The sequence below is a fragment of the Patella vulgata genome, chromosome 9, assembly GCF_932274485.2.
Source record: "Patella vulgata chromosome 9, xgPatVulg1.2, whole genome shotgun sequence".
NCBI lineage: Eukaryota > Metazoa > Mollusca > Gastropoda > Patellidae > Patella > Patella vulgata.
In genome coordinates, this window is record NC_065887.2 from 38,715,136 (window position 1) to 38,741,407 (window position 26,272).

A 26,272-nucleotide genomic window follows, 5' to 3' on the forward strand; every position below is an offset into this window, starting at 1 on the left:
TCTCTCTCTCTCTGAAAATGAAATGGGGTTCAATTTCCTATTGTTCTGCTCTGACTGGACTAATGCACACGGGCATACGCCATACAGTGTGCAATCAGGGATATTTTGTTCAGCCAGCAGCGCTCCAGCCTACTCTTATTTCCAAATTTGAATTGTCAATGCATCAATTTTTTGCCCCATCCAAATGACTATACGTTGTCCCTTGCCAGCCCTCCGTCCTGCACCACTGACAACGGAGAACCACGCTTGAAAATCCTGATGAACTTTTGTGGACAACACTGAGATTGAACACAGGACCTCCAGTTTATCGAACCACCAACAACCCACAGTTTATTAGTAGTATAAATCTTTAGTTGGGTGTTCAATTTATTGACATATTTGTTATTAGTATAAATGGGGGGGAGATGGCCGAATAGTTAGCACCCGCTGTATCATAAGGTCTGTCATTGAGTCAACTGGTATGGTTTCAATTCCTCGGTTGTATGTGACAAGAAGTTTGGTCGCCTGTCCAACCCTGTGGGTTTTCTCCGGGTCCTCCTGTTTCCTCCCACTGCGAAATAAAGCAAATTAATTCGTATGTTAGTCCCGAAATGACCTGGTTTGTGTCAAGTGGACGTTAAACCCCATTTCTCTTGTTCTATTAGTATAAATTGTTATTTGGTGTTGTATTTAGTAAACTTGAACCATATAAAATGATACTTATACACAGTACAATACCTATATATATATTGGCTATAAATATCATATTTCATAGGATATGGGTGTATGGACCAGTACACTCACCATGATAAACTGATATCCCATGAACTTAAAGGTCAGTAGATATTGAGACAGCCTATTATCACTAGAGGTAGAGGCAGCCTTATTGTGAGAGTGCAGAGAGAGGGAGTTAGCTAGCCAGTATTTATTTACTACACACAAGATATTAATAGTAAGATTCAGGAATAAATAATCGCATTTAGACCACTATAGATAAGTTTTGAAGGTCGGTGGCGTGTGTATATGTGTGTGTGGTTTATAGTAGACTTAAACAACTTGTAAACAGTGTCTCATCCTTAAGATAGTCCGGAACAACAGTACTTTGTGGGATTATTGTGTCACATGTTATAACTGTGTAATCGACCATTTAACACACTGAATACCAGTGTACTAAAGATATTCTGTGTAGCTAACAAAAAACTATTTACGTGTGTCAATTGAATGAAACATTCACATTGTGCTCACATTGTATTGGAATTTGTGGATTAAACACTATCAGCATTCTGGTAAGTTTTTAATTATTCATCAAGGTTTTATTTTACTTGCATGATAAAATCTTTACTATCAATCCCTAATGATATTAATCATCAAACATTACTGAATTAGAGAATATACTCCAGGATGTAGACCTACCTGATATTCAGACTCTTAACCATATAGATAAATACATAGGTTGAATCATACATGTATCTTATAGTAGGAATATTGGTATTTATTTATTAAAAGTAAACCTGTTGTGTGTTTGCATGGATTAAAACATACTATATTATCATCTACAAACTTATTGACTTTTCTCAAATACAATGTTTGAAAACTCTAATTCTTAAATTGACTTGCTACCAAAATAATGTTTGTTTACAGTTAGTGATGTTAGAGGGTGTCACGGTGGCTAAGTGGGTAAGAGGCTGGCTCGCTAGCCTGGAGGTCGGGTGTTCCATCCCTGCATTGGCCAAGAAAGTCCATCCTGATTTACCGGCGTAGTTCCCCCTTGTCAAAGACAGCTGTCTAGTCGTTTGGATGCGACGAAAAATCGAGGTCCCGTGTATAGATTGGCATGCACGTAAAAAGATCCCTTGACAGTTGGAATTTGATATAAGAGTAAGCCTTAATGCCGCTGTCTGGGCAAAATTTTCCCTGATCATTAGCGCACTGTATGGCGCATGCCCGTCTTCATTAGCCCCGTCGGAGCAGAACAGTGGGACGTTAAACCGTATTTCATTTTGAGTTAGAGAGGGATATACAAAAGATTATTGGAGAATATTACAAGTACCATAGCTTAAACTGAGGAAATTTCTAAATTAAATTAAACGCTGATTAATATGATGACAAATCATCCTGGCTAGAGAATAGACTTATGCTACTTTAATTAAATTTAACATTTTTGATTGTTTGTGCTGTTTTCATATACAGTTGTGTTTTGTTGAGATGTGCTGTTTTCATATATTGTTTGTTTTATGTTTTGTCGAGATTGTTATTATGCTGAATAGTTAGATCTGCTTCAGTTCATCCAACTTGAAGAAACTATTCATGTTCTGATCATTCGATTCATGTTGGTTTCCTTCCACTGCTAAAGACCCCTACGCGCAAGCGAATTGTTGAATTAGAATTGAACCATGTGTTAGTCCCGAAATGACCTAGTTTGTGTCAAGTGTCCGTTAAACTATATCTCTCTCTCTTGTTTTGGGGTATGATAATTTTATTGTGATTTGAGTGGAGTGGACGTTAAACCCCATCCGTGTCTCTCTCTCTCTCTCTCTCTCTCTCTCCATGTTAGTCTTTCTTATTCTAGTCAAGGGTGTGGTGACCACTGATGTCGATTGTGTATGAAACTGAAGATCATGTGGGGGGTGGGGGAGGTCAAAAAAACCCAATATTTCTATATTTAGGGGAGGGGGGTTGTTAGTCTGTGTGAAACCTGATAGATTTTATTTTTAGCATTTTAAAATTTTTATAGGGAACTACCAATGACCAGACTTCTTTTGTTTGGGTTAAGAATGAAATTTTTGATTTCAGTGGATTTTGTATGTTAATATGACTGTCGTAATTGGACGATTTTATATCTACAGTATTGTATACTCTTATTCAAGACCTGATTTTATTGGATAATTTGTTTATTTCTATAGTATATTTTTAACCTCTTTTTGTGAAACAATTCAAGCACATTGAGCCCAACTTTCTTTACACATTATTGTTGTTCATAATCATGGTGTATCATTGTTCACAATCATGGTGTGTCATTATTCACAGTCATCATGTATCATTGTTCATAATCATGGTGTATCTTTGTCCATAATCATGGTGTATCGTTGATATTTCGTTTAAGAATGCTAGATAGTTATTTTGTATGCAATGTGGATTTCATGTAGATCCTGGTTAATCAGGAAACGTTTGTAGAATATTAGATTTCATTTGATTTAGATCTATAATACACTCCCTTGTCAAGACATTTGGTGTAGTTTAAGATTAAAATTGGATTTTGTATCTGTACTTGTCTAGGTTGGAAAGTTGTCTAGGTAGTAATATACATCCATCTATATTATATATTAACATGACTGGTATCATGAAGTAACTACACTGTAGGAACTACAGCTCACTGAACCATGGTATCGTGAAGTAACTACAGCTCACTGAACCATATGAAGTAACTACAGCTCACTGAATCAAGTATATTTGCATGGCAGGTATGGGGAAGTAACAACAGCTCACTGAACCAAGTATATTAATAAAATGCTTGTATAAACTCAATATAATGTATTGGCATTCCGTTTACGCTATAATTATTTTGTTTACAATTTACTTGGTAACTGATGTTCATGTGATTGAATCCTATACCAGGGCCATATTTAAGGGTTTCCATTTGTTTAAGGATTTATTATGTTGCATAGAGATATATTATTATCCATAAAGAACTTAAGGTTAAATTAAATATCATTTTTCCGAAATTCTATTGTTAACTCTTTGACTTCTAACTGCAATGTCTGTGTAGTTTGTGTCTTGTCTATAGGATTGTCTTTTCAGGTTTGTTTGTGTGATGCGGTCCTCAAACACTTGCTAATAGTAACAGCCATAATAACCGAGGATTCATGACATTTATATATTTTCTTATTGACATTTGTAGGCCTATTCATTCTTGAAATTTTTCTTTAATTAGGTTCTAAACTAGTTGGAATTACAGGCAATGTTGAACCCTTTATATCAGGAGATTCTTATTGGCTATTCAGGTGACTATATATAAACTAGGTGATAACTGGTGGAGATTTTAATCATGGGAGTGGAAGATAAGATAAATTTTATTACATAAAAACGCCCACGAAAAGCGTAAATCACATTATTTCAACAAAAATATACAACAAACAAACATATGTATATATAAATAAAACTATTTTACTGCGTAATTGACACTTACTCTAAGCGAAACCGGTTTAAATATTTTGACAGCCAAGGTTTAAGACTTGAAAAATGCAGATTTCAACCAAAACATAATGCATGCCCAAAGGCTATCTGAAGCTGGCAATTTCAAGATGGAAAGATAACGCAACTTAGAAAAAGCTTCTCGAAGACAATCGCTGGCAGTTAAACGTCTGAGCGGCATGGTCTATAATTATGTAGACCAGATAGTGTACTAATGTACAGCAGAACTGCTATATCTACACGTGGGGAGAATATCATTACATTTGTCAGTGTATATTTCACAGTTTTTACATCTACCCATGATATATGTTACAAAGATTATTATAGTTATTAGAGTTAATGTAAGAATAGAATATTTATGGTACCTGAAACAGAGTTAATGTAAGAATAGAATAGTTATGGTGCCTGAAACAGAGATTATTGTAGCCAGTCTAGTCATATTGTTTAAAATTCCCTGTTTTTACAAATAATCCAATGTCTAGTTATTCAGATGGGATGAAAAATTTTGAGGTCCAGTGTACACCCTTAAATTGGCAGTTGGAATCTGACGAGAGTAGTCAGTGGAGCTGTTATCTGGGCAAGATTTCCCTTATAGCACACTGCATGGCATATGCCCATCTTCATCATCCCGGTTGGTGCCAAAAAGTGTGAGGTTAAACCCCATTTCATTTTATTTCCAATAATCTAAGAGCCCCTTGAGAATGTACTGTATTGAATGTGACACAATGTACTGAGATCCTACAAGTAAGTTAGAGAAGTGATTAATTTTCTCAGCATGTAGAATCAGTGTATTATGATGGAAGTGGATACAGGATGTAGTCCACTTTAGTAAGTTCTGGTGCGGAAACAAGCTACCGAGATAGATACAAGACAATAATTGCTTTAATATCCACTCACTACAGCTGGGTTATCTTGGGACTAACTAACATATAGTATAATTATTTTTCATAACCTTACATACATTGAGGGAGTTTCTATAGCAGAAGCTAGCATGGATCAAACTCACCTCTTGCATAGATGATAGATATGAAATGGGGTTTTGCCCCGACAGCGGCATTTAGATTCAGTGAATTCCAAACACTAAAACTTCTTTTATGTGCAAGTAGACCTGTACATATGGGACCTTATTTATTGTAGGGAGCCACAGTGGCTCCGTGGGTAGGACGTTGGCTCACTAACCTGGAGGTCTCGTGTTCAATCCCTGCATTGGCCGAGAAAGTTAATCTGGATTTTCCGACGTGGGCAACCAAAAAATACTATTTAACACTCAAGACAGCTTGCCTGAGACAGAAAAGTTTAATATTCAAATTGAATCAAAAAGAATTTAATAGCAAAGTATATTTAGTCTGGAAGTTTTGATAAATCGGCTTTAAATCTTCTGATCAATGGAGCCATATTTTGCACAAATTGTCTGTTGAGATAAGGACTGACACTGAATCAAGTAACAGATTAATTAGGAGAGAAAATTCCATCCTATTAATAGCACATTTAGCTAAGTGGGCGATACTTTGATTGTATCATGATAATAAGGTCATTAAAAGTCAATGCCCAGCCCAAATTCAGAATTAATAATTATAGCTAGCTGGAATGCAAATATGTGTTTTTCTGTGTCAGTTCGTATGTCTTAGATTAGTCTGTATTGTATTTCCTGTGTTATAATGAATGGTGGGGGGGATGGATGGCCGAATGGTTAGGGAATGTGCGCTGTATCTTAAGATCTGTCATTGAGGCAACTGGCGTGCTTTCGATTCCCTGGTTCTATATGACAAAGAGTAGGGTCGTCTGTCCAACCTCATGGGTGTCCTCCGGTTTCCTTCCACTACTATAGACCCCTATGCGCAATAAAATTAAACCATATGTTAGTCCCGAAATGAGCTAGTTTGAGTCCCAAAATGACCTAGTTTGTGTCAAGTGGACAATAAACCCCATTTGTTTCTCTCTTTCTCTCGCTATAATGAATTCTTCTTGTTGATTTGGTTCAGGGGAATTCCCTATGGTATATCGATGTATGATGTCATGGGTTCAATTTCAGGAACGTCATGTGACTAACAATATAGTAATTCCTGAATGACTGAATAAAGAATATGGTACTATAAAAGTGTACTGCTATTAGTTTACCAAATGTTGTAGTTCACTGATTTCAAATTTCTCAATTTTAACATTGCTTGTTAATTATAGCTTTAAAAAATAATATTATAAATAAATTTTGTGAATAAATGTTTTACAAATAATTATAGACGGACAGTAATTATCTGCCCTTTTATTTTTAATTAGCACGTAGGGATCTTTAGCAGTGGGAGGAAACAAATGATGTTAGACTGACAAAAACTTACTCTTTGTCACATACAAGCTTGACTCAATGACAGACTTTATAATCTAAAGCACAAAAAAATAGAATTATTATTAGGGGTGGATACAGGAATTTTTGCAGGAGGGGGGTTCCCAGGTTGCTGTTGAGGAAATTTGACAGGTGACAATGCATGATGCCATCATCGTCTCAAAATTACATAGACATACATACACACTGAGTTTTATAAAGATAAAAATCCAACACCCTGTTTGACGTCAATTTTTATAATGAATTAATAGAACGTGATCCTGTTAAACTCTTCTCATAAAAAGTGTTGTTTTACAATTTTCTTTATGTATAATCCTTGAGTGGCATTTCTTTATGTAGCTGGATCCGCCTCTGATTATTACTTTATTTATTGAAGACAAACGAAGATTTGGATTTTAGACTCTGTATGAAATGAATTAAATTATTATTATTTGAAATGTCAGGTACAAATTAATATGCCTGTAATTTATGATGTAATTTGTTTAGCATGCGTAGTGAAGGTGTGTCTCATGATTTTATGAAATAAAACAACCTCGTCATAAACCACAAAACCACACCAGACTTCCGCATTTAATTTGTTATAAGTAGGTGTGAAATTTAATGAGTCAGAACATCTATGCCAAATGCATTTTTTTAAAAATAAAATAAAAATTATGTTGGCAGATGAAATGTGAAAGAGAGATAAGCCTAATGGACAATATTTCCCCAGTGATGTAATTTATAATTCTGATAAAATGAAGAAAGCTTTATCGTCAATGTGGGAGCCACAGTGGCTCAGTGGGTTAAAGCGTCTGTTCATTATGGTTGAGGTCCATTTGTTACCCTTTGTCAATGGTGAAAGATGGAGGTTTCATTTGTTACCCTTTGTCAATGGTGAAAGATGGAGGTTTCAAAATAGCACCACTGTCTGGACAAAATTTTCCTCATAGCACACTGCATGACACTAGATCAATTAATCAGTTTAGATTACAATAAAATTACTGTTGTAAATGGCATATCCAGTATTGTATATTATATTCTGCGAGGTGGGGGGGGGGGGAAAGGGATGATCGGGTGGAGTGGTTAGGTGGGGTTTTATCATCACAATGTATCTAATCTATATTCTCATTTTCTGGGGCCTTAATATTAAATTGATATAAATAAATTAAATACATCGCACACATTAGGCTTTCTTTGAAAACTATTTGCTTTATTCCATGAAAACAAGGAATTTGAATTTAAATTGTCTGACTGATGATTTAATTTAATTCTCTTAGGAAAAATGTAGACAAAAACAAGTATTTTAAATATTGGATTATTTGGTTGAGTAGCCAACAGGGAGACGGAGTTTGAAGTCCAATCGGGAGAGGGGTTGAAGTCCATTAGATTATGGTAGAGTAGCCAACAGAGAGAGGGTCTAAATTCTACTCAATTCTAACCAGATAAAGAGGGTTTGAAGTCCGCTCAATTCTAACCAGATCTTTTTGAGAGAGGGTTAGAAGTCCACTCAAATCTGGAAGTCCGTTCGATTCTAACCGGGTCTTTTCTGGAGAGGCTTTGAAGTCAACCAGATCTTTTCAGGATTTATCTTGATAATTCACATACAATGTCAAGGTGTTTAGAAGTGGGAGGAAACCGGAGTACCCAGAGAAAATCCACTAGTAGCAAAACATTAATTTTATTGTGGCCTCACTCTCACTCAGAGATAGTTTTGACAGCTTGTAGGATCAGCTTATATGATCTTTACCGGAATTTAGTTACGTGGGCCCACCTTCTTTTAATGTTAAAAATAAATTTAAGTAGCATAAATCACTGGAAGGGAATGTATGAAAAGCTGCACCTACATAAAAAGTTCATGAAAATTGTCTTGTCATTTGAAAGTCAGACTTTAACATGGGGTTGGTGCTAGATGATACAGGAAGATTATTTGAATAAGGAGACTCATCCCCAATAGTTCTGATCTCCTACCTGCCTGATCTGTAGATCTCACCCACCTACTCAAGCTTTCCTTGTCTTCTCCCTAAAAATAGACAGTGTCATTTGAATAATTCTAATGCATATATATCTCTGTCTCTACATAAACTGATATGATTACAGGACAGGGGTTAAATGGTGGAATGGTTTAACACATGCTCTTTAGATCATAAGACCTGTCATTGAGTCGTGGGGTTTTCTTTCAATCACACACTTCTACATGACAAGGTGTAGGTTTGCTTGTCTAATCTGGTGGGTTTTTTCTATGTCCTTCATTTTCCCACCACTACTAAAGACCCCTTGTGCGAAAAATTATTGCAATAAAATTGTACCATATGTTGGTCCCAAAATGACCTAGTTTGTATGGAGTATATGTTAAACTTTCTCTCTCTGCATTTTCCATGTAGGCTATAAATAAAACTGATCAATAAAACAGATTTTTCTATTTTAAAATTTGAAAACCTGATAGCATGTAACAAGACTGATAATTTCATTACATAATTTAAAGTTACAATTTCATATTTTTAAGTTATATTTTTAAGATATATTAAAATAAAGCCCTAAAATAGATGGTATCTATAAACAGTCCTACCTTGTTAAAGAATAATCCTATTAATCCTATAATTCACTATTGCCAGTTGAGAAATTGGAAAAAATATAATTTTCAACTTCAAATTCAAATGTTTGAAGATAGCTATTCCATGGTGGGGAACAGGAAAACAAGGGAGGTAATTAGGAGGCAATTGTGTTATTATTTCCGGTGTGAAGATTTTTAAGTGTGAGAAAGATAATCTTTGATCGTATAATAGTGAGTTGACAACCTATTGAGCAAAAGAAATAGAAATAATTATGTTTTGACATTCTTAGAAATTATGAAATTGTAACTTTAAATATAGGCTTAGATGCCATCTTGAGGGGCGTATGTAAACAAAAGTTGGCCACAATCAAACCTAAACTTTTGACAAGGTAAAGCACCTCTTGAAATAAAATGTATGACTCATCGACCTTGGAGTAAAAAAATTAAATTTTAAAATTAGAGTCATGATCCGATTACACAGTTTCTAGACACTTTCTTAAAATAATGACTGTTTCATTTATTAAGTTTATAGACAACCATTGTATATTTCTGGAGGGAATTTCTATTTACAAATTATTCTGTCAACACTCCATTGTAAGGTTGCAGCGATACCCCGGGGATGACGCATTATCGCGATTATTTTTTTTCAAGTGATATCGTATCGGCCAAAGTTGAATAATCGCAATCCCCGGTATTTTAGGATTTTTTTGGGCGGAGGTCGGTGCAATAAATCCAAAGTTCATTTTCACCGGTGCGGGGGCCGGATCGAATTTGAAATAATAGTTTAATTACTACTTGTAAAATTATACAATAAAAATCGGTGAGAGAAAGTTCCCGAAACACATTTTGTAAACAAAGCCGCACGCGACATCGGTGTACCGTAGCAACGGTGCGGCGAATCCCCGGTTAACAAGACTGAAAATATTATGTTTATTTCAATGTTAAGTTAGTACTGTACGTCTGGTTGTTTAACCCGCCAAAACAAAGCAACCAAGTAACTCGACTTAGTCATCCAGCCGCTTTTTTCAAGTTATGAATCCGCACTCAGGTTCATCGATATGATTTTTTAAAACATACTTTGGGTGGTTTTTAATATTTTAGAAGTAATTAGAACATATATTTAAAACCATACGACTAAACTTTAATTAATGAGATATTTACAAACTAATAAATTTGTATATTTTTTATTGTTGAAAAACATACACTAACACAGCGGTTATACCATATTCAAGACTGGTCAATCGAGTCGGTGGTTTTTCCATTTCTCGTCTTTTACTCGGTCACAGTGCGTCGGCTGCTACAGAATAGAATTTAAACTGTAATTAATGATTAAAATGTCGAACGTCCAAAAAACACCTACCGATGCTATTATACAAATAGGCCTACAACAAGTGATAAAGAGAATTATCGTGATAAAATTGATAATCGTAGACTTTTATTTATCGCGATAATTCCAAAAGCAGTTATCATGATTAATGGCGATATCAGAATTTGATATCGTTGCAACCTTACTCCATTGCATGAACTCCATTTTTTAAACAATGAAAATTTTAAAAATTGGACTTATGTTTCTTCTTTTTTCTTTGGGGAGTTTGGTTATTTCAGAAGATCAGGAGTTTTTTGTTCCATTATAAACCACTCACTAACACTCACAGCTTGTGGAAATTGTTATAATTTTATTTGTTCAATATGTCACCAATAGCTGCAGAAAGAACCAGACAAAAAAATGCACGAGTCTCTAAGGGAAAGATGTAAAAAGCTGACATTTTGTGTTGGAAGCCACGTGTTTTATTATTTCCTGGTTTTCTTCTGTGTTTTATTGTACAAAGATGTCTTAGATTTGCTGAAGCAGAGAAATGGTTGAATGGGGAAATACAGCAAACATTAATTCTATATTTTCTTTACTGAATAAATAAACGATATGGCACGTCAAGTGGAAAAGACAATTCTTTTCTTTGACATGAACTTCACAGGCTTGGATCCAGACTTCGATATATATATATATATATATATATATATATATATGTGGGAGTGACTAATGTTACAAGAGCACTGGGGGGTTGGGGAGGGGCCGAATATGTGCACTTTAGATGATAAGGTCTGTTATTGAGTCAACATGCGTGGTTTCGATCCACCACTTGTACATGTTAAGGAGTAGGGTCACCTGCCCAGCCTCTCTGGTTTCTCTGGGTCGTTTGGTTTGCTCCCACAACTAAAGCAGTGACAGACCTTATGATGTGAAACACATAGACCATTCAACCACCTGACCACCCAACCCCCTTGTTTGTTTTTTTTTTTAAAAATACAAGCTAGCTCATTAGCCAATTAAAATTCCATAAACAGTGTTTACATTAAAAATATTTGTAACTTTTTGATTTTGATAAAATTTCATTATAAGGGTTAAGAATAAAGAATTATTTAAGATTTGTGATATGATTGAAACATATAAATTTAGATTAATTCACGATAGAGCATGTTGTTTTTGACCTCTGGTATTATTGATAGGGAGCTACGGTGGCTAGGTGGGTAAGATGTTGGCTCGCTAACCTGTAGGTCGAGTGTTCGATCCTAACCTGTAGGTCAGGTGTTAAATCCCTGCATTGGACCAAGAAAGTTCATCCAGATTTTCCAGTGTGGTTCCCCCTTGTCAGTGGTACAGAACAGAGGGCCTGACAAGGGACAACGTATAGTCATTCGGATGGGACAAAAAAACAAGGTCCCGTGTACACATTGGCATGCATCTAAAAGATCCCTTGGCAGTTGGAATTCGATATAAGAGTAGGCTGTAGTGCCGCTGTTGGGGCAAAATTCCTCTCATAGCACACTGTATGGCCTATGCCCCGTCTTCATTAGCCCAGTCAGTAGGACGTTAAACCCCATCCATTTCATTTCATTTCATGTCCAAATAAGATGTTGTTTTAGTCAAATTTCTGCTTGCAGCAGAAGTACACACACATCTGGAATTGACATGCCCCGAAAACTCTTTCAGCTCTAGTGAGTAAAATTCATACCAGTCTAGAATTTGTTGTTTTTGGCGAATGGCTGCTGGCTCCTCAATATAAGACTCCATTTACAAATTGAATAAAATGTCAAATGGCTGACCCCACGTGAATCTTGACCAGACAGAAGGTTAACCAACATGACGTTCTATCAACAAATTTACTTCAGTAAAGCACATTTTTGCGATATTCTTACCAAGAGCAAAGATTCATTTTCACAGAATTTTGTGTAATCCAGACGATGTTATTCAATTTGCAGGTTCCTTTTTAATTAGTTTGACGGATGTCCATTAAAGTTATTGAATCAAAACGCTGTGTGACAAATGCTGACTTAGAGAAGCAGACACAATTCTCTTACTGGTCCCGAAAAGGTTGATATTTAATTCGTATTAAAAGAGTCTAAACATCTGAAGGAAAGTTTGGAGTGCTTTTTACTTATAAAAGCTGTTTTCAAATTAAAAGTCTAGCCTCTTAAAAGAATATCTTAGACAGTCCTATATATCACAGAGAAATTTAAAAAAAAAAGTTTTATTTTTGTTTAAGTGACTTTATAACTCTCACAAAATTGAAATATAACGAATGTTATTAGATCTCATTTATAATAACCATACACTCACCACATAACGAATGTTATTAGATCTCATTTATAATAACCATACACTCACCACATAACGAATGTTATAATTATTAGATCTCATTTATAATAACCATACATTCACCTCATAACGAATGTTATTAGATCTCATTTATAATAACCATACACTCACCATATCGAATGTTATAATTATTAGATCTCATTTATAATAACCATACATTTACCACATAATGAATGTTATTAGATCTCATTTATAATAACCATACACTCACCACATAACGAATGTTATTAGATGTCATTTATAATAACCATACATTTACCTCATAACGAATGTTATAATTATTAGATCTCATTTATAATAACCATACACTCACCACATAACGAATGTTATTAGATCTCATTTATAATAACCATACACTCACCTCATAACGAATGTTACTAGATCTCATTTATAATAACCATACACTCGCCACATAACGAATGTTATTAGATCTCATTTATAATAACCATACACTCACCACATAACGAATGTTATAATTATTAGATCTCATTTATAATAACCATACACTCACCACATAACGAATGTTATAATTATTAGATCTCATTTATAATTACCATACATTCACCACATAACGAATGTTATAATTATTAGATCTCATTTATAATTACCATTATGGAGTGGCTCGGTGAATATGGTATTGGCTCATTAACCAATAGGTCCTGGTTTCAATCCTGGTCTCAATCCTGGTTTCAATCCTGGTCTCAATCCTGGTCTCAATCCTGTGTTGGCCGAGAAAGGTTCTGGGTATTCTTCAGCCTGGGTTTCATCTTGTGAGTATTGCAGGCAGGGCTGGATTAAGACCCATATAGACTTTAGGCACTTTAAAGAATTTGATGCCCCTATATATATATATAAACCATTATAAACCACAAAATAAATTTACATTTCTCAAAATTATCATTGTTAATTGAGACAAAGCAGGCAACCATAAGAAAAGACAAAAACAATGAAAAATGAATTAAAATTTCTTGATTAATTATTAATTTTTTTAAATTTGTCATCTAACAGAGCAGAAATTCTGTGGTGCCCCCTGTCCTTTGCTGCTCTAAGTGCGTGCTTAGTTTGCTTAATAGTTTATCTAGTCCTGGTTGCAGAATGGAGCACATAGCAAGGAAAATCTTCTAGTTGAATGGATGAGACAAAAAATAGGGTCACCTGTGTACACATTGTCAGATGGAATTCTATGAAGAGTCAGAAGAAATGCTGCTGCCTGGTCAAAATTGCCTGAAATATATACTTGTTTTAATTTGTCCAGTTGGTGCAAAAAAGAAAATAGAACATTAAACCCCATTTTATTTGTATCTTAAACGTCGCTACCTCAGTAGTGAATTTACAGACTTATCTCCAATTTTCCATGCAATGAAATTTAAATGCTCGCAATATGATGTGTTAGTCAAATCGCAGCAAAACAAAAACAGATTTTTTACCACACACTAAAGTTTATAAGTATTTTGTGGGGAAGAACAAAATTAATATTGACAGAATAAATTGTTAAAGTGTTTTTCTGCTTATAACTCTTCCTTAAAGTTGCTGACTAATGGCATCAGAATAATAATCAGAAATTCTTCCTTGGCAGACCCATTATCATATCTATACTGAAGTACAAAAACGTTGGTACGGAAATTAATTTTGTTAATGGAGGCTAAACATTTGTACTTCATTCATCTTGGTACATTAAAAGACTTCATCAATTCAATGCACTGTACTGATTACGGTGATGATCATCATTACTGCCCTGAGAAAAATTTAGTTAATATTTGTTTTTATTCACAGAATCAACCAACAATGTGAAAGAAATTTATAAATGAAGAGAGTTACTGTGATTACAAGACCGGGATCAAACCGGGTGTTTACTGTGTGACTTTAAATAGACAGTAATCACACATGCACAGGAGGGGGTGATCAGTTTGGTAGATCGCCGCCAGCATGTTGGTCGGATATTTAATCACATTGTATATAATATCTATACGGTTTTAATCGTGTAATAAACTCTTGCATACATGATATGAACATCAATCGAGTTTTCACCTGGTACATACATTAAGGTTAGTGAGTCAGCACCTTATTCACTGAGCCACGGTGACCCCCTTATTGATAATGTAAGACTGTAAAAAATTAATTATTAAAAACGATTTATATATAGACACAGAAATGTATTATTATTTTGTTACAAAACCTCATTCATCTGTATTGCATTCATCTGTATTGTACCATGAAGATTGGCTTCAGTAAATTATATAACACAACTATAAATATTTTATTGTAAATTTTAACAAACAATGTTTTGTAATAATATTATATGTGGTAACAGTAAAGCATGAATTTGTTTTGTTATTTGTGCCTGATTTAACTTGATGTAAAGTTAATATTGATGTTTGTGTTTAGTCAGTTGTTCTCTTAGAGTGGATTAATTAGTTATAAGGCTTTATTTATTTGGCTTTATTATTGCTACCTGTCTACTTATACAGAAACAATTAAATACCTGGTAGCTGTTGTGTATGATAAGGATAAGATTTGTGTTTTTATACGCCCACATTTCAATGTGGTTGTATATTGTCGTTGCCCCCGTCAGTCCTTCGTCCACAATTGCTTGTGAATGCTCTAGAGGCTAAAGTTAATATTCGATTGACTTTATATTTATACACAGTGTTTAAGGTCATGAGACGAAGAAGCCTATTGATTTTCAACGATTTCAACAATTGCTTGTGAATGCTCTAGAGGCTAATGTTAATATCTCATTGACTTTATATTTATACACAGTGTCTGAGGTCATGAGACGAAGAAGCCTATCTTTTCAGTTGAATTTAAAATCCTGATGTTTCATTTTAGAGCTATAGAATCATTTGCAAACTACACTATTGTGGAAGTTTAATCTCTAAAAGGAATATCGGTCTAAGAATTATTAAATTCTGTTCAATTGTTACAAAAATATATGTGGAATTGAATTTTCATTGATCTATGCTCTTTATACAATAATCCTGCTATCATTTTGTTCTGGGCGAACAGAAATAATAGGCCAGTTTTAAATCCGATTGAATCCAAGCTGGGAGGTTATCTAACTTTGGTATTTGCATTTTGTTTTCTTAAACAAACGTTAAATAATCAATCTGAGTAAATATTAACATGGGATTTGATATTTTAGCAAAAAATGAAAATGACACATCAGGTCTTTAATAATTTCTTTCATAAAAGTGGGTTTTCTCTCTCTCTTTCTCTCTCTCCGTCTTCATTAGCCCATTGTAGGAGCAGAACAGTAGGACGTTAAACCCCATTTCATTTCATTTCTCTTTGATGAGTCGGGCAGGGTGGGGAGGTGGGAAGGAATGGTTTAACGCTTTAGGTTATAAGGTCTGCCATTGAGACAAGTGAGGTGATTTCAATTCCCAGGTCTGTTCTTGAAACAAGTGGGGTGATTTTGATTCCCAGCTTGTAGGTAACAATGAGTAACAATGAGTAACAATGAGTAGAGTCACCTTTCCAATCTCCTGGCTTTTCTCTGGTTTCCTCCCACTGCTACAGACCCCCCCCCTCCCCCTTTCTCTCTCTGGCATATTTATATTGTGGAAAATATCAGTTTATCAAAATGAAAGGTGTTTAACATCCTAAGAAAGTCGGTAAAAAGTTTGAGATAAATATGAAACAAATGAATAAGAGAAAATCGATGTGGGAATGGTTGCGATTATAACATTCTTCATTAAACGTTAATCAAGAGGGGATGATGCTTAATCTACGTAATTATCTTATCAAATCTTCTTCCTGTTATATCTACGTTATTTACAGTCTTAAGGTTCACAAGGTCAAACAAAATGGCTGCCACTTGAGATTGCTAATATCTATGTTACACGATTGATTCTAGGAGCCAAGATTTTATAAACGGACCCGGATAAGTTGTTTGTATGAAGTAAAATCAAATGAAGTTTAGCAGCCTACTTTTCTGGACCAATAAAGCTAATGAAGACAAGGATTCGGCATGCAGTGTGCTTTGAGGGAAGGTTTGTCTGAACTGTGGTGTTACCACCTACTTTCCATCAAATTTTGACAAAGATCCTTCAATGTGCACACAAATGAGTACATATGTGAACTTTACATAATATGTTTATTGTTGTACCAGTAGCCTAAGGAAGCACAGGCCGATTATCTCCCCTATTTAATCGATTTCTACTTGTAACTAGCTTTATATATACGTTCGTTTATTTGTTACATGTATATTTGTTGTATTGTATTAATGTCCTTCTTGTAATTGTATGCTGCTCCCTGTTAGCATTTTTATGCAATAAAAATTTACTTAATATCTCAGTTCAGAGTCAAGCAATTTGACTGGAATTTTCAGCATATTCTGATTTCATTATATATTTTTGTAACTATTATAGCGGGAACTGTCAGCTCTTTATCTAATCTAACATAATGCATCTTTAAATAGTAGTAAGTGCAGGAGGACCATACTACATGCAAAACAAACCAACAAGACAAACCTGTGGACCAGATAAACTACAGACATTACAAGAAATAAACAAATATCAAACCAGGTGAATGGATCCAGCCCTAAGCTTTCACTAGGCTACACTCCCTTATCTTAAAAATGCCACCATTTTCTAACTCGATTATTTGATTATTTATCTCTCTGAATGGCATATTACTTTCTCTTATATTGACTGATAAACGGTTGGACAAGTCAAATTAGTTTTTTTGTGGGGAAGGTTTGCAATATGTGGAAGAGTCAATCTTTACACAAAAACTAACCTTGTTCAATACAAATGGTGGTTTAATTTCACATTTGATACAGCATTTGAAATGTTTGCGATGTCTGCAATGTCAATGTTTTTCTTCAATTGAGTCAATGTGTCGACCGCTTATTAACACAACTCAGAGTTCGTAGGTCGTCTCACTACAAACTTAATCCACTTTTTATAACACTTTTTAAATCGTTAAACAGCTTTAAAATGTTTTCATTCCACGTTTTTTTTAAGATGTGGATTTAATAGTTTATTTTTAGGTCTATATGTCAGTAGATCTTAAAAACAGATGACAATCATGGGGCTAATTCTTATACCACTCTCACCCCTAATTCTTATACCACTCTCCCCCCCCTCCCTAACATGGGGATTTCATTCATGAGTTGTTTAACACATAGATTAGATAAACATGATAGAAATGAATTAGTGTACAGTTGTAGAAAGCCTATTGAAATGAAACTGAAACAGAGTTTAATGTTTGCTTTTAAGTCGTTCTGTTTGATACTTTGGAATACCAAAAGTCAGTTTTTATACACTTAGTGGGCGGATCACAAGAGTCTACCTATCGAAACTCTTCAAATACTGAACTATAAATGGTCTTATTGCCTATTGTTGGCACTGAGCAGTGGTTCTGCACTTAATTTTTATATGTTGTTTAACAACCTGACCATTCTGGTACTTCTGTTTTACTCTGACAAGGCGGGGGAGGGGAAGGTTGGATGGCCAAATGATTAGTGTGTGCATGATCTATCATAAGGTCTGTCATTGCGTCAACGCAACGGTGTGGTTTTGATTCTCCAGTTGTACGGGACAAGGAGTAGGATCGCCTGTCCAACCTCATGGGTTTTCTCCAGGTTCTCCGGTTTCCTCCCACTGCTAAAGACCCCTACGTGCAAGCAAATTATTGAAATAAAATTGAACCATATGTTAGTCCTGGAATGACCTAGTTCGTGTTGAGTGGAAGTTAAACCCCTCTCTCTTTTACGCTGACAAAACATTTTTGATCAGAGATAAAAGCAAATGGGTAACAGGAAACTTGGGTATTGTTAAACCAACTTTTTGTGAAAACACATCACGGATTAACAGTTACACGTCATGATTCTGTTTGATTTGAAATCTCGTAACTACAGATTAGACGCGCTCAAAATTGACATATTTCCTGAAGTCAATATTTATTTCCAAAACACTAGGAAAAATGTCAACAACTTCCAGCCCAAAAAACAATTAGTGTTGTATTTGTCAAGCATTGATTAAAAAATTCTACAGAAAAATTATCCTGCCCTTGGAAAACAAACCAATAAAAAAATTAATAGACATTTCCTCAATGGAATTTTGTACCAAGGTTATTGGTTGGTTAATGTTTTATAAGATTGTTTTCTTTAACAGGGAGATGAAGGGCACAGTGGTTGAAGTCTAGATCTGTAACTTTTTAAAGTTTGCCTATTTTATCCATACTCTAGCTGGGTGCCGAGCTGTGCCAAGTAGTACTCTAGTTGACTGCCGAGCTGTACCCTAGCCTAGCTGGATATCTAGTCATACCCATTAGCTGGGTGCCCAGATATACTCTAACTGGGTACGTATACTCATCTATACACTAGCTAGGTGCCCAGCCATACACCAGACGGGTGCCTTGCCAAGTTGTAATATAATTGGGTGCCAAACCATATTCTATCTAGTGTCAAACCGTAACCCTAACTGGGTGCCGAGCCATACTCCTAGCTGGGTGCTGACCCATACTCTTAACTGGGTGCTGATCCATACTCTAACTGGGTGCTGAGCCATACTCTAGGTTGGAGCTGATCCATACTCTAGCTGGGTGACTAGTCATTAATATGCTGTTCGTAATTTTGAGCCAACACATCAAGACAGCCAGTGTTGGATTTTCATGCCATTTAAAAGGTCAGAACTAGATTAGAAAAATATTGAAAGTTCTTCTATACCCATGGCTGGATTTTAACTTAGGGCATTATCTTGGAGTGTCTGTATCTTGGAGTGTCTGCGGTGTTCTTTATTATAAAACAACCATAGCTGTCCTCAGGATATAACAACCAGAAGATATTCACACTAGTCCAAGTTGAAACACCTTGTATCAGTTATATATCGAATAAATTTAATCTGTACATTGATTTACCAGTGTACCGGTAATAAGATTACTCTAACATCTGGGGGAGAGGTTTAAGGTGGCTAAGCCAGCTTTTAAAACTGCCGTTGTGAAGATGGTAGCGAGCTGGTTTTTTTTTAGACTGGTTTATTTGCTGACCGTTGAGTTGAAATAAAAATGATCATGGGTATTTTTTAAAATAACTTAAATTAAGCTTCGTCGTTAAATTTGTTTGATCCATCTATTTGTCTTGTGGTAGTTACAGTCCTCCTGCACTTGCTGTTAGTGATTATCTTTTTTTATTACATGATTATTACATTAACATGAAGCTGGCTTAAAGGTCACTGGCATTTTGAAACAAGCGTAATAAAGTATCTGATCGTCATTTGCATTTTTCAGAAAATATCCAATTCTTGACGGTTAATCCACACAAATTACGTAACACTAATTACTTAATTAAGAAATTGAAATCAAAATACCAACGGTAATCACCTGGAATCAATCAGATTAAAAAGAGGCCCATCAAAAGATTGTAGTGAAGAAGATTACATGTGGGGCTGACTTCTGGACATATCTTGTTTATATCATCTGCAGAGGATGCTGAATGGTGATAAATTTTCAATTCATCATACCTTTGTAAATACTGAACAGAACTGAACCATTATTGGATTAATTATAATCCTTTCAGAGATTCAACTTTCATAATATTGTAGTTTTAAAGGGCTTTCTTCATCCCTTAATGGATGTTTACAGGTGGCATAATATCCCTTATATGCACTTCGATATCATTCTCTACTGTAAACAGATGGCTATTTTTTTTCCTCATGAAGAAACAGATGTTGTGTGATATTTTGGGATACTTGTTGTTTATAGTAGATAGTATTAAAACCACATGTTACCTACATGCTTTATATATTTATTTTATTATGATAAAATATTGGGATTAACTTATACAAGTTACAGGCATTTACAGATACATGTGTTGGCAAATGACCATTCACACATTCTTTATATTCAAAATGAAATGGGATTTAACATCCCACTTTTTTCGGTATATAGTACAGCCCGAGGGATATAAAGTTTAACAACTCAGAAACGTGGTCTCTGAAATAGATTATAATGACAATATAAACCTAAGGAAATTACTTCAAGATATATCGCTGAGAGTGACTTCAAGGTTTTGAAACATTGACATTTGTTTCATAGTCTTAATAGTTTTACTCATTAACTAATGACAACTACTGACAAGAGAGAATGCCAGATATCTTGTATGTTAATGAATGTTGAAAATATTGAGTGAGGTTGAGTAGTTTACCAATCCTTGGTATTCGTCCAAATCTCAGAATACATATCAACATGTTAAAGTGACTGTGTGTGCCTTACATATATTTTTAAGTAGCTTGCAACAATTAAATGTGCCTGAAGATGAATTGTTTGTGCCTTACATATATTTTAAATAAATCAAAGTAGCTAATAAGTCTCTAACTCAATATCATCCAAAGTCTTAGACATTGAAAACACAAATTTTTTTGTCAATTTAAATCAACAATGATGTTGTGATCTTACCAGGAAAAGATTTGGCATCTGATATCCAATATTTAAGACAGAATAAACATTTTACCATTTTTAACAAGGTAGTCAAAGAATAAGGCTAGACATATTCCACAAGTTGTGTCATAACGGTGACGTCATATTCTTATCTGGAGAGCATGCGCAATAAATACCATAGATGTAGAAATGAAATGGGGTTTAATGTCCTACTGTTCTGCTCCTAACCTGGGCTAATGAAGACGGGCATACACCATACAGTGTGCTATGAGAGAAATTTTTGCCCGGACAGCGACACTACGGCCTATTCTTATATCGAATTCCAACTGCCAAGGGATCTTTTACGTGCACGCCAATGTGTATACGGGACCTCGTTTTTTTGTCCCATCCGAACGACTAGACAGCTTTCCTTGTCCTGCATCACTGACAAGGGAGAACCACGCCGGAAAATCTGGATGAACTTTCTCGGCCAATGCAGGGATTGAACACCCGACCTCCAGGCTAGCGAGCTAGCGTCTTACCCACTTAGCCATGTGATCCCCCCATAGATGTAGACTGGAATAACCAGACTCTAGAGATTGCTATTCGATTGAGACTTCTGGCATATTTCGCTGAACATAACTGATTAGAAATTACAGTAAAATCAGAAACGATTAAATGTAAATCAGTTCATATACATTCATATAAATTATTATATGCGACATATTTGTGTCAATTTCTCGGTTCCAAATATTAGCGATTTAGCTCCTTTTAGTGGTGTGCCTGCTGCTACTAAAATACTATAATATACCAAGACTTTGTACAGATAAAAGAAAGAATTAAGTTATGTGTATTTTCTATTATGAACAACCAAACTTCCCAATATCCATAATCCAGTAAACCCTTTTGAAAGACTTTGTACAGAAAAGATGAAGTTATGTGTTCATGCTAGAGCATCTCCATTTTTTGTCTAGAACAACCAAACTGCTGAAACAGGAATATTCCACCTGTCTAATTAATATTCCTCATCTGTATCTGTCAAATTTACCAGATAGCACTGCTGCTGCTATTGAAAATTTAGGGTTAATTTCTCTTTTCAGTAATTCTTAGAGTAAAATCCAAATTGTTGCTTATTGATTTTTCTTACAGACAAGTGTGTCTTTAAGTATCAAATAATTGAATGATTCTCAAGTATATAGTATCATTTAGATGAGCAATGTGCTATCTTCCAGATGAAGATTATATGATTATATCATAATGATGTAGCAATGTACAGTCTAATTTGATACTTTTACCAGATAGCTGAATACCACCTGAAGAATAAGCCATCTTTAATTGATTTGAATAGTTGTATATGTTTAGTAATCATTGTATATACCACCAGTATATATGGGCGTATTGTTGAGAGGATTTAAGACTAGTTTCTCTTCCTGATCTGTGACAATACAATAGCCTGCAGTCACTGGTGGCCATTTTGTTGACCGGTAGGGGCACTGGACTCTTAAAGGGGCATTATGGAAGATTAGATAAGGCGCTGGCAGTTCTTGCTATAATAGTTACAAACTAGATAATCTGTAGGGAATGTGGTGAAAATTTTAGGCCTAAAAGTCGGTATGATAAAAAACATAGGCTTGATTATCCATTTTTTGATTAAATCATCAATGAGCGTTGAGCAGCAATTCAGATTTAAATCCAGTGAAAATCCAATACATAAGATGGCATCAAGAGTTGATTAAGGTCTTTTCATGTTAATAAATGTCTAATTAATAGTTTATATAACATTTCAGTCCCAAAGAAAGACTTGCAATAGGCATATTTAGCTCTTTCATAATGTATGTTTAACTGGAATATTCAGGGTACATATTGCGATGTACCAAGAAAATTGAATTTTACAGTCCTGGGCCCTTATTCACAAAAACTTAAACTAAGAAATACTGCAACTTCATTGGATATATGCAAATTGATTTTACTGGTCAGCAAATCGAATTGGTTCCTACATGTCAGAGATAGAACTGAATAGTAAAGTGTTTCCTAGTCTAAATATAATATGAAACATGATAACTAGAATTAAAATTCATTTGACCATACATTAAAAGCTATTCCCAGGGGCAGATCTAGGAATTTTGAAAAGGGGGGGCGCCGGAAAATGAGGGCACTGACCGCGGAGACAGGGCACGCCGCTGAGAGGGGATTTTTTTTTTTTTTTTTTTTTTTTTTTTGGGTGGGGGGGTTCCCCAAGAAAATTATCCGTCATTTCCTTGCATCTGTAGCCATTCCAAGAGCTATTTGGCTGATATTTTCGTCTAAGTAAACGTTCGGAAATCATTGAAAAAGAGCCTTAAATTCAAGCAAAAAAGCCAGTTGAACATGCGACTCGAAAATTGTCAAGGCGAGCGAGGCATTATGATGGGGAAAAAAGACGATCTATTCCCTAGCCACTTCACAATTTAAGCCTTGTAACTTGTACTTTGTACTGTCCACACATGAAACAATGCTACATCAAGTTGCACTCATGATGGACATGAGTGTATACGCTGCAGATTCCACAAGATGTCTGTCTATAGTCACTCTATAGGATTAGGGCACTGTTAGTTAAACAACAAGAATTCGTTTGAAAGTGGAAGCATTAATTTGACCAGACTGGTGTGTTTGAATCGATGGTTTGAGTCATTTGGGATCCCTGCAACGGGTTGGGAACGGACATATTTGGGTCTGAGAAAGGGCACTTTCAGCAGTAAAAAAGGGCACTGTCGAAAATTAGGGGGGGGGGGGCGCGCCCCGTGAACCCCCCCTTAAATCCGCCTCTGATTCCTTTCTCTATAGAAATTAGAAATCATATTGCATTATAAAATATACTTTTTGCCAAAACTAATAATATGTGATATAAAAAATGAGATAGTATTTTATTTCTTTAATAAATTCAGATATTTAAAAATTATATGGATGCAGACTGTAAACCGAACAGTGAATGTTTATTGCCTTATGTCAAGTGTTGTCTTTAAATGAATTTAAGAAACAAGCAACAAATATAAACATAAGCTTTGCATTTATAAACATATATAATGTCAAGACTAATTATATACATCTCAGGAGAAAAAAAAAATTCATGAAGAATGTGTAGGCTTGTAAGACATGATAGCATAATTATGATAACTTTATTTACTTGTATCTACAACAGATAAAGATGGTGGTACAAAATTAATGAAAAACCAATGCACACTTAAAATGGCCATAAATGAATTTAGAATTAATCAATCTGGATAATTTTTGGACAAATATGTGGTTTTAATGAAAAAATACTATCGATTGCGATATTTTGAGACTTTAAGTAAATTTAAGCAACTTTTTGTGGAGTTTGTTTATACGTGGGAATTTATTGATTAGAATATAAATTTCTCAGACAAACGTGTTTTGAATATATATATATATATGTATCTTGATGAAGAATGAGATGAATATGATATGATGTGGTGTGAAGAAAATAAAGATACTGTAAATGGAATCATTCATGATGCAATATAATGCACTATTCTCTGTAGAATAAGCTGCACATTGAGTGTTTTTGTAAAAACAAATTACACATACAAGACTATCTTCACTTTCATTTACACAAACTGTAAATTAATAATAAACGGTCTTGAAAATAAGGCACCAGTCACAGACGATATCAAGCATAGATTCAGACTGTGTCAGGAACAATTTTTCTGGTGCTTGGTCACTGTCAGCAAAGATTTGTCTTTTTTATGCGTTTTTATGGATATTTTGGGCACAAAGTTCAAAAAGTCAGTCACTAGTTCATTATATAGTGTCGGGACAGTTTGTCAGGCACAACTTAAACCATTACTTCCAGACCCTGCAGATTATAATAGCCCATTCAGACATTTAAGTTAAACTGGGGAGTTTAACTTTGTCATCTGAACGCAAATGTGGAGCAAATAAACCAGTTTAAAAACCCCAGCTCGCGACCTGTCTTCTACAAGGCTTTTTATATTAAACTGGTTCATCTTGGCCATCTGAACGGGTTGGCGTCATGCAATGCCAGTGTTATCGAAAGCGTGTAAGAACCGAAAAATATAGAATATGAAGCTATCCATGCGTATTTAACACTGACCAAAGAGGTCAGAAGTTAAACTGGTTTGGCTTTTAGCACGTGTGAATGGAACATGACCCTGTCTTAAAAACCCTGGCGATTTTGAAATGGTTTTAACACCCAAAAGTTGAAGAATCATCAAGATGTTAATATTTTTGTTGTCCATTTGTGAAACGTCTTTCAATGATGTCAACAGTACAACATTATGCAAGATTAATATGTCATAGTACCACCTGGTTGGAAATAAAATGTAAGTCATACTTTGCAAATAAATTTGGCAAACATCCACAAAACCGCTAGCGGAAAGCTCCATTCAATGTTGTAAGGAGTGAATTAAAGAGTATAAGAACTTTATATATGTCAAAATTTGGCCATGTCACACCCTAAATTTGTACCTTTTTAAATTTCAGTTAGTTTTAGACCTTTTGCAACCCCCCCCCCCCCCCAAAAAAAAAAAACTATAAATAATTTTAGGTCTGCAAAATGTTTTCTGTCTTGGGTCACATTCTTGGTCATATAATATCGAGCAATCAACAATATATCTGTTTTTATGTAACCCCAGAAATCAATCAGAAATTCAAATTAAGAAATCTATTGAAGTGGATTTACAAAACTCACTCAATCAGCAAGTCTAATAGAATTACAGATGTTAATCAAGGCTGCATTTTTTTTATCCAGTGCTCGCAAAATAAGATTTTTAAAATTCTGTTATATATCCATAATGAAGGGAGCTGAAGTATAATTTGTTTAGGAATCTGGTAGTCAATGAACCTGAAGAGTCTGCTTCATTGATCGATGTTGATTCATTTAGAAATCTCCGTCATCATTAACCGTTTAAAAAGTATGGTCTGACTGACTAAGATATATATTCTAAATCTTTTTTGGATTGATTGATAAGATGTTATTAATTTATTTAGAAAAACATTTCGGGCCATCTCTACCAAAACATTTATGCTAAGGGCCATTTCCACCAAAACATTTATGTACGGCTATGTCTACCTAAACATTTATATAGAGCCCAGGGGCCGTATTTATAAAAATTCTTAGAGTTTTCATAACTTTTACTCTAAGACTTCCTAAAACAACATTTAGTTAAAAGTTACTCTTTAGAAATATTTATAAAGGGTC

The 26,272-nt window shown here is 34.8% G+C and overlaps 1 protein-coding gene across 4 annotated transcripts in view; it reads left to right on the plus strand.

Annotated features, from left to right (window-relative positions):
• The window catches only part of LOC126807867 (polypeptide N-acetylgalactosaminyltransferase 5), a 210,202-nt gene that overhangs the window by 84,642 nt on the left and 99,288 nt on the right, over positions 1–26,272 (plus strand). For 2 of the 4 annotated variants that reach the window (XM_050532723.2, XM_050532724.2), the window contains exon 1: positions 892–1,265. The exons of the other annotated variants lie outside the window; for them this stretch is intronic. The gene's annotated coding sequence lies outside the window, so the exon portion shown is untranslated. Of the gene's footprint in view, positions 1–891; positions 1,266–26,272 lie in introns of those variants that run through there. 4 annotated transcript variants of the gene reach the window in all.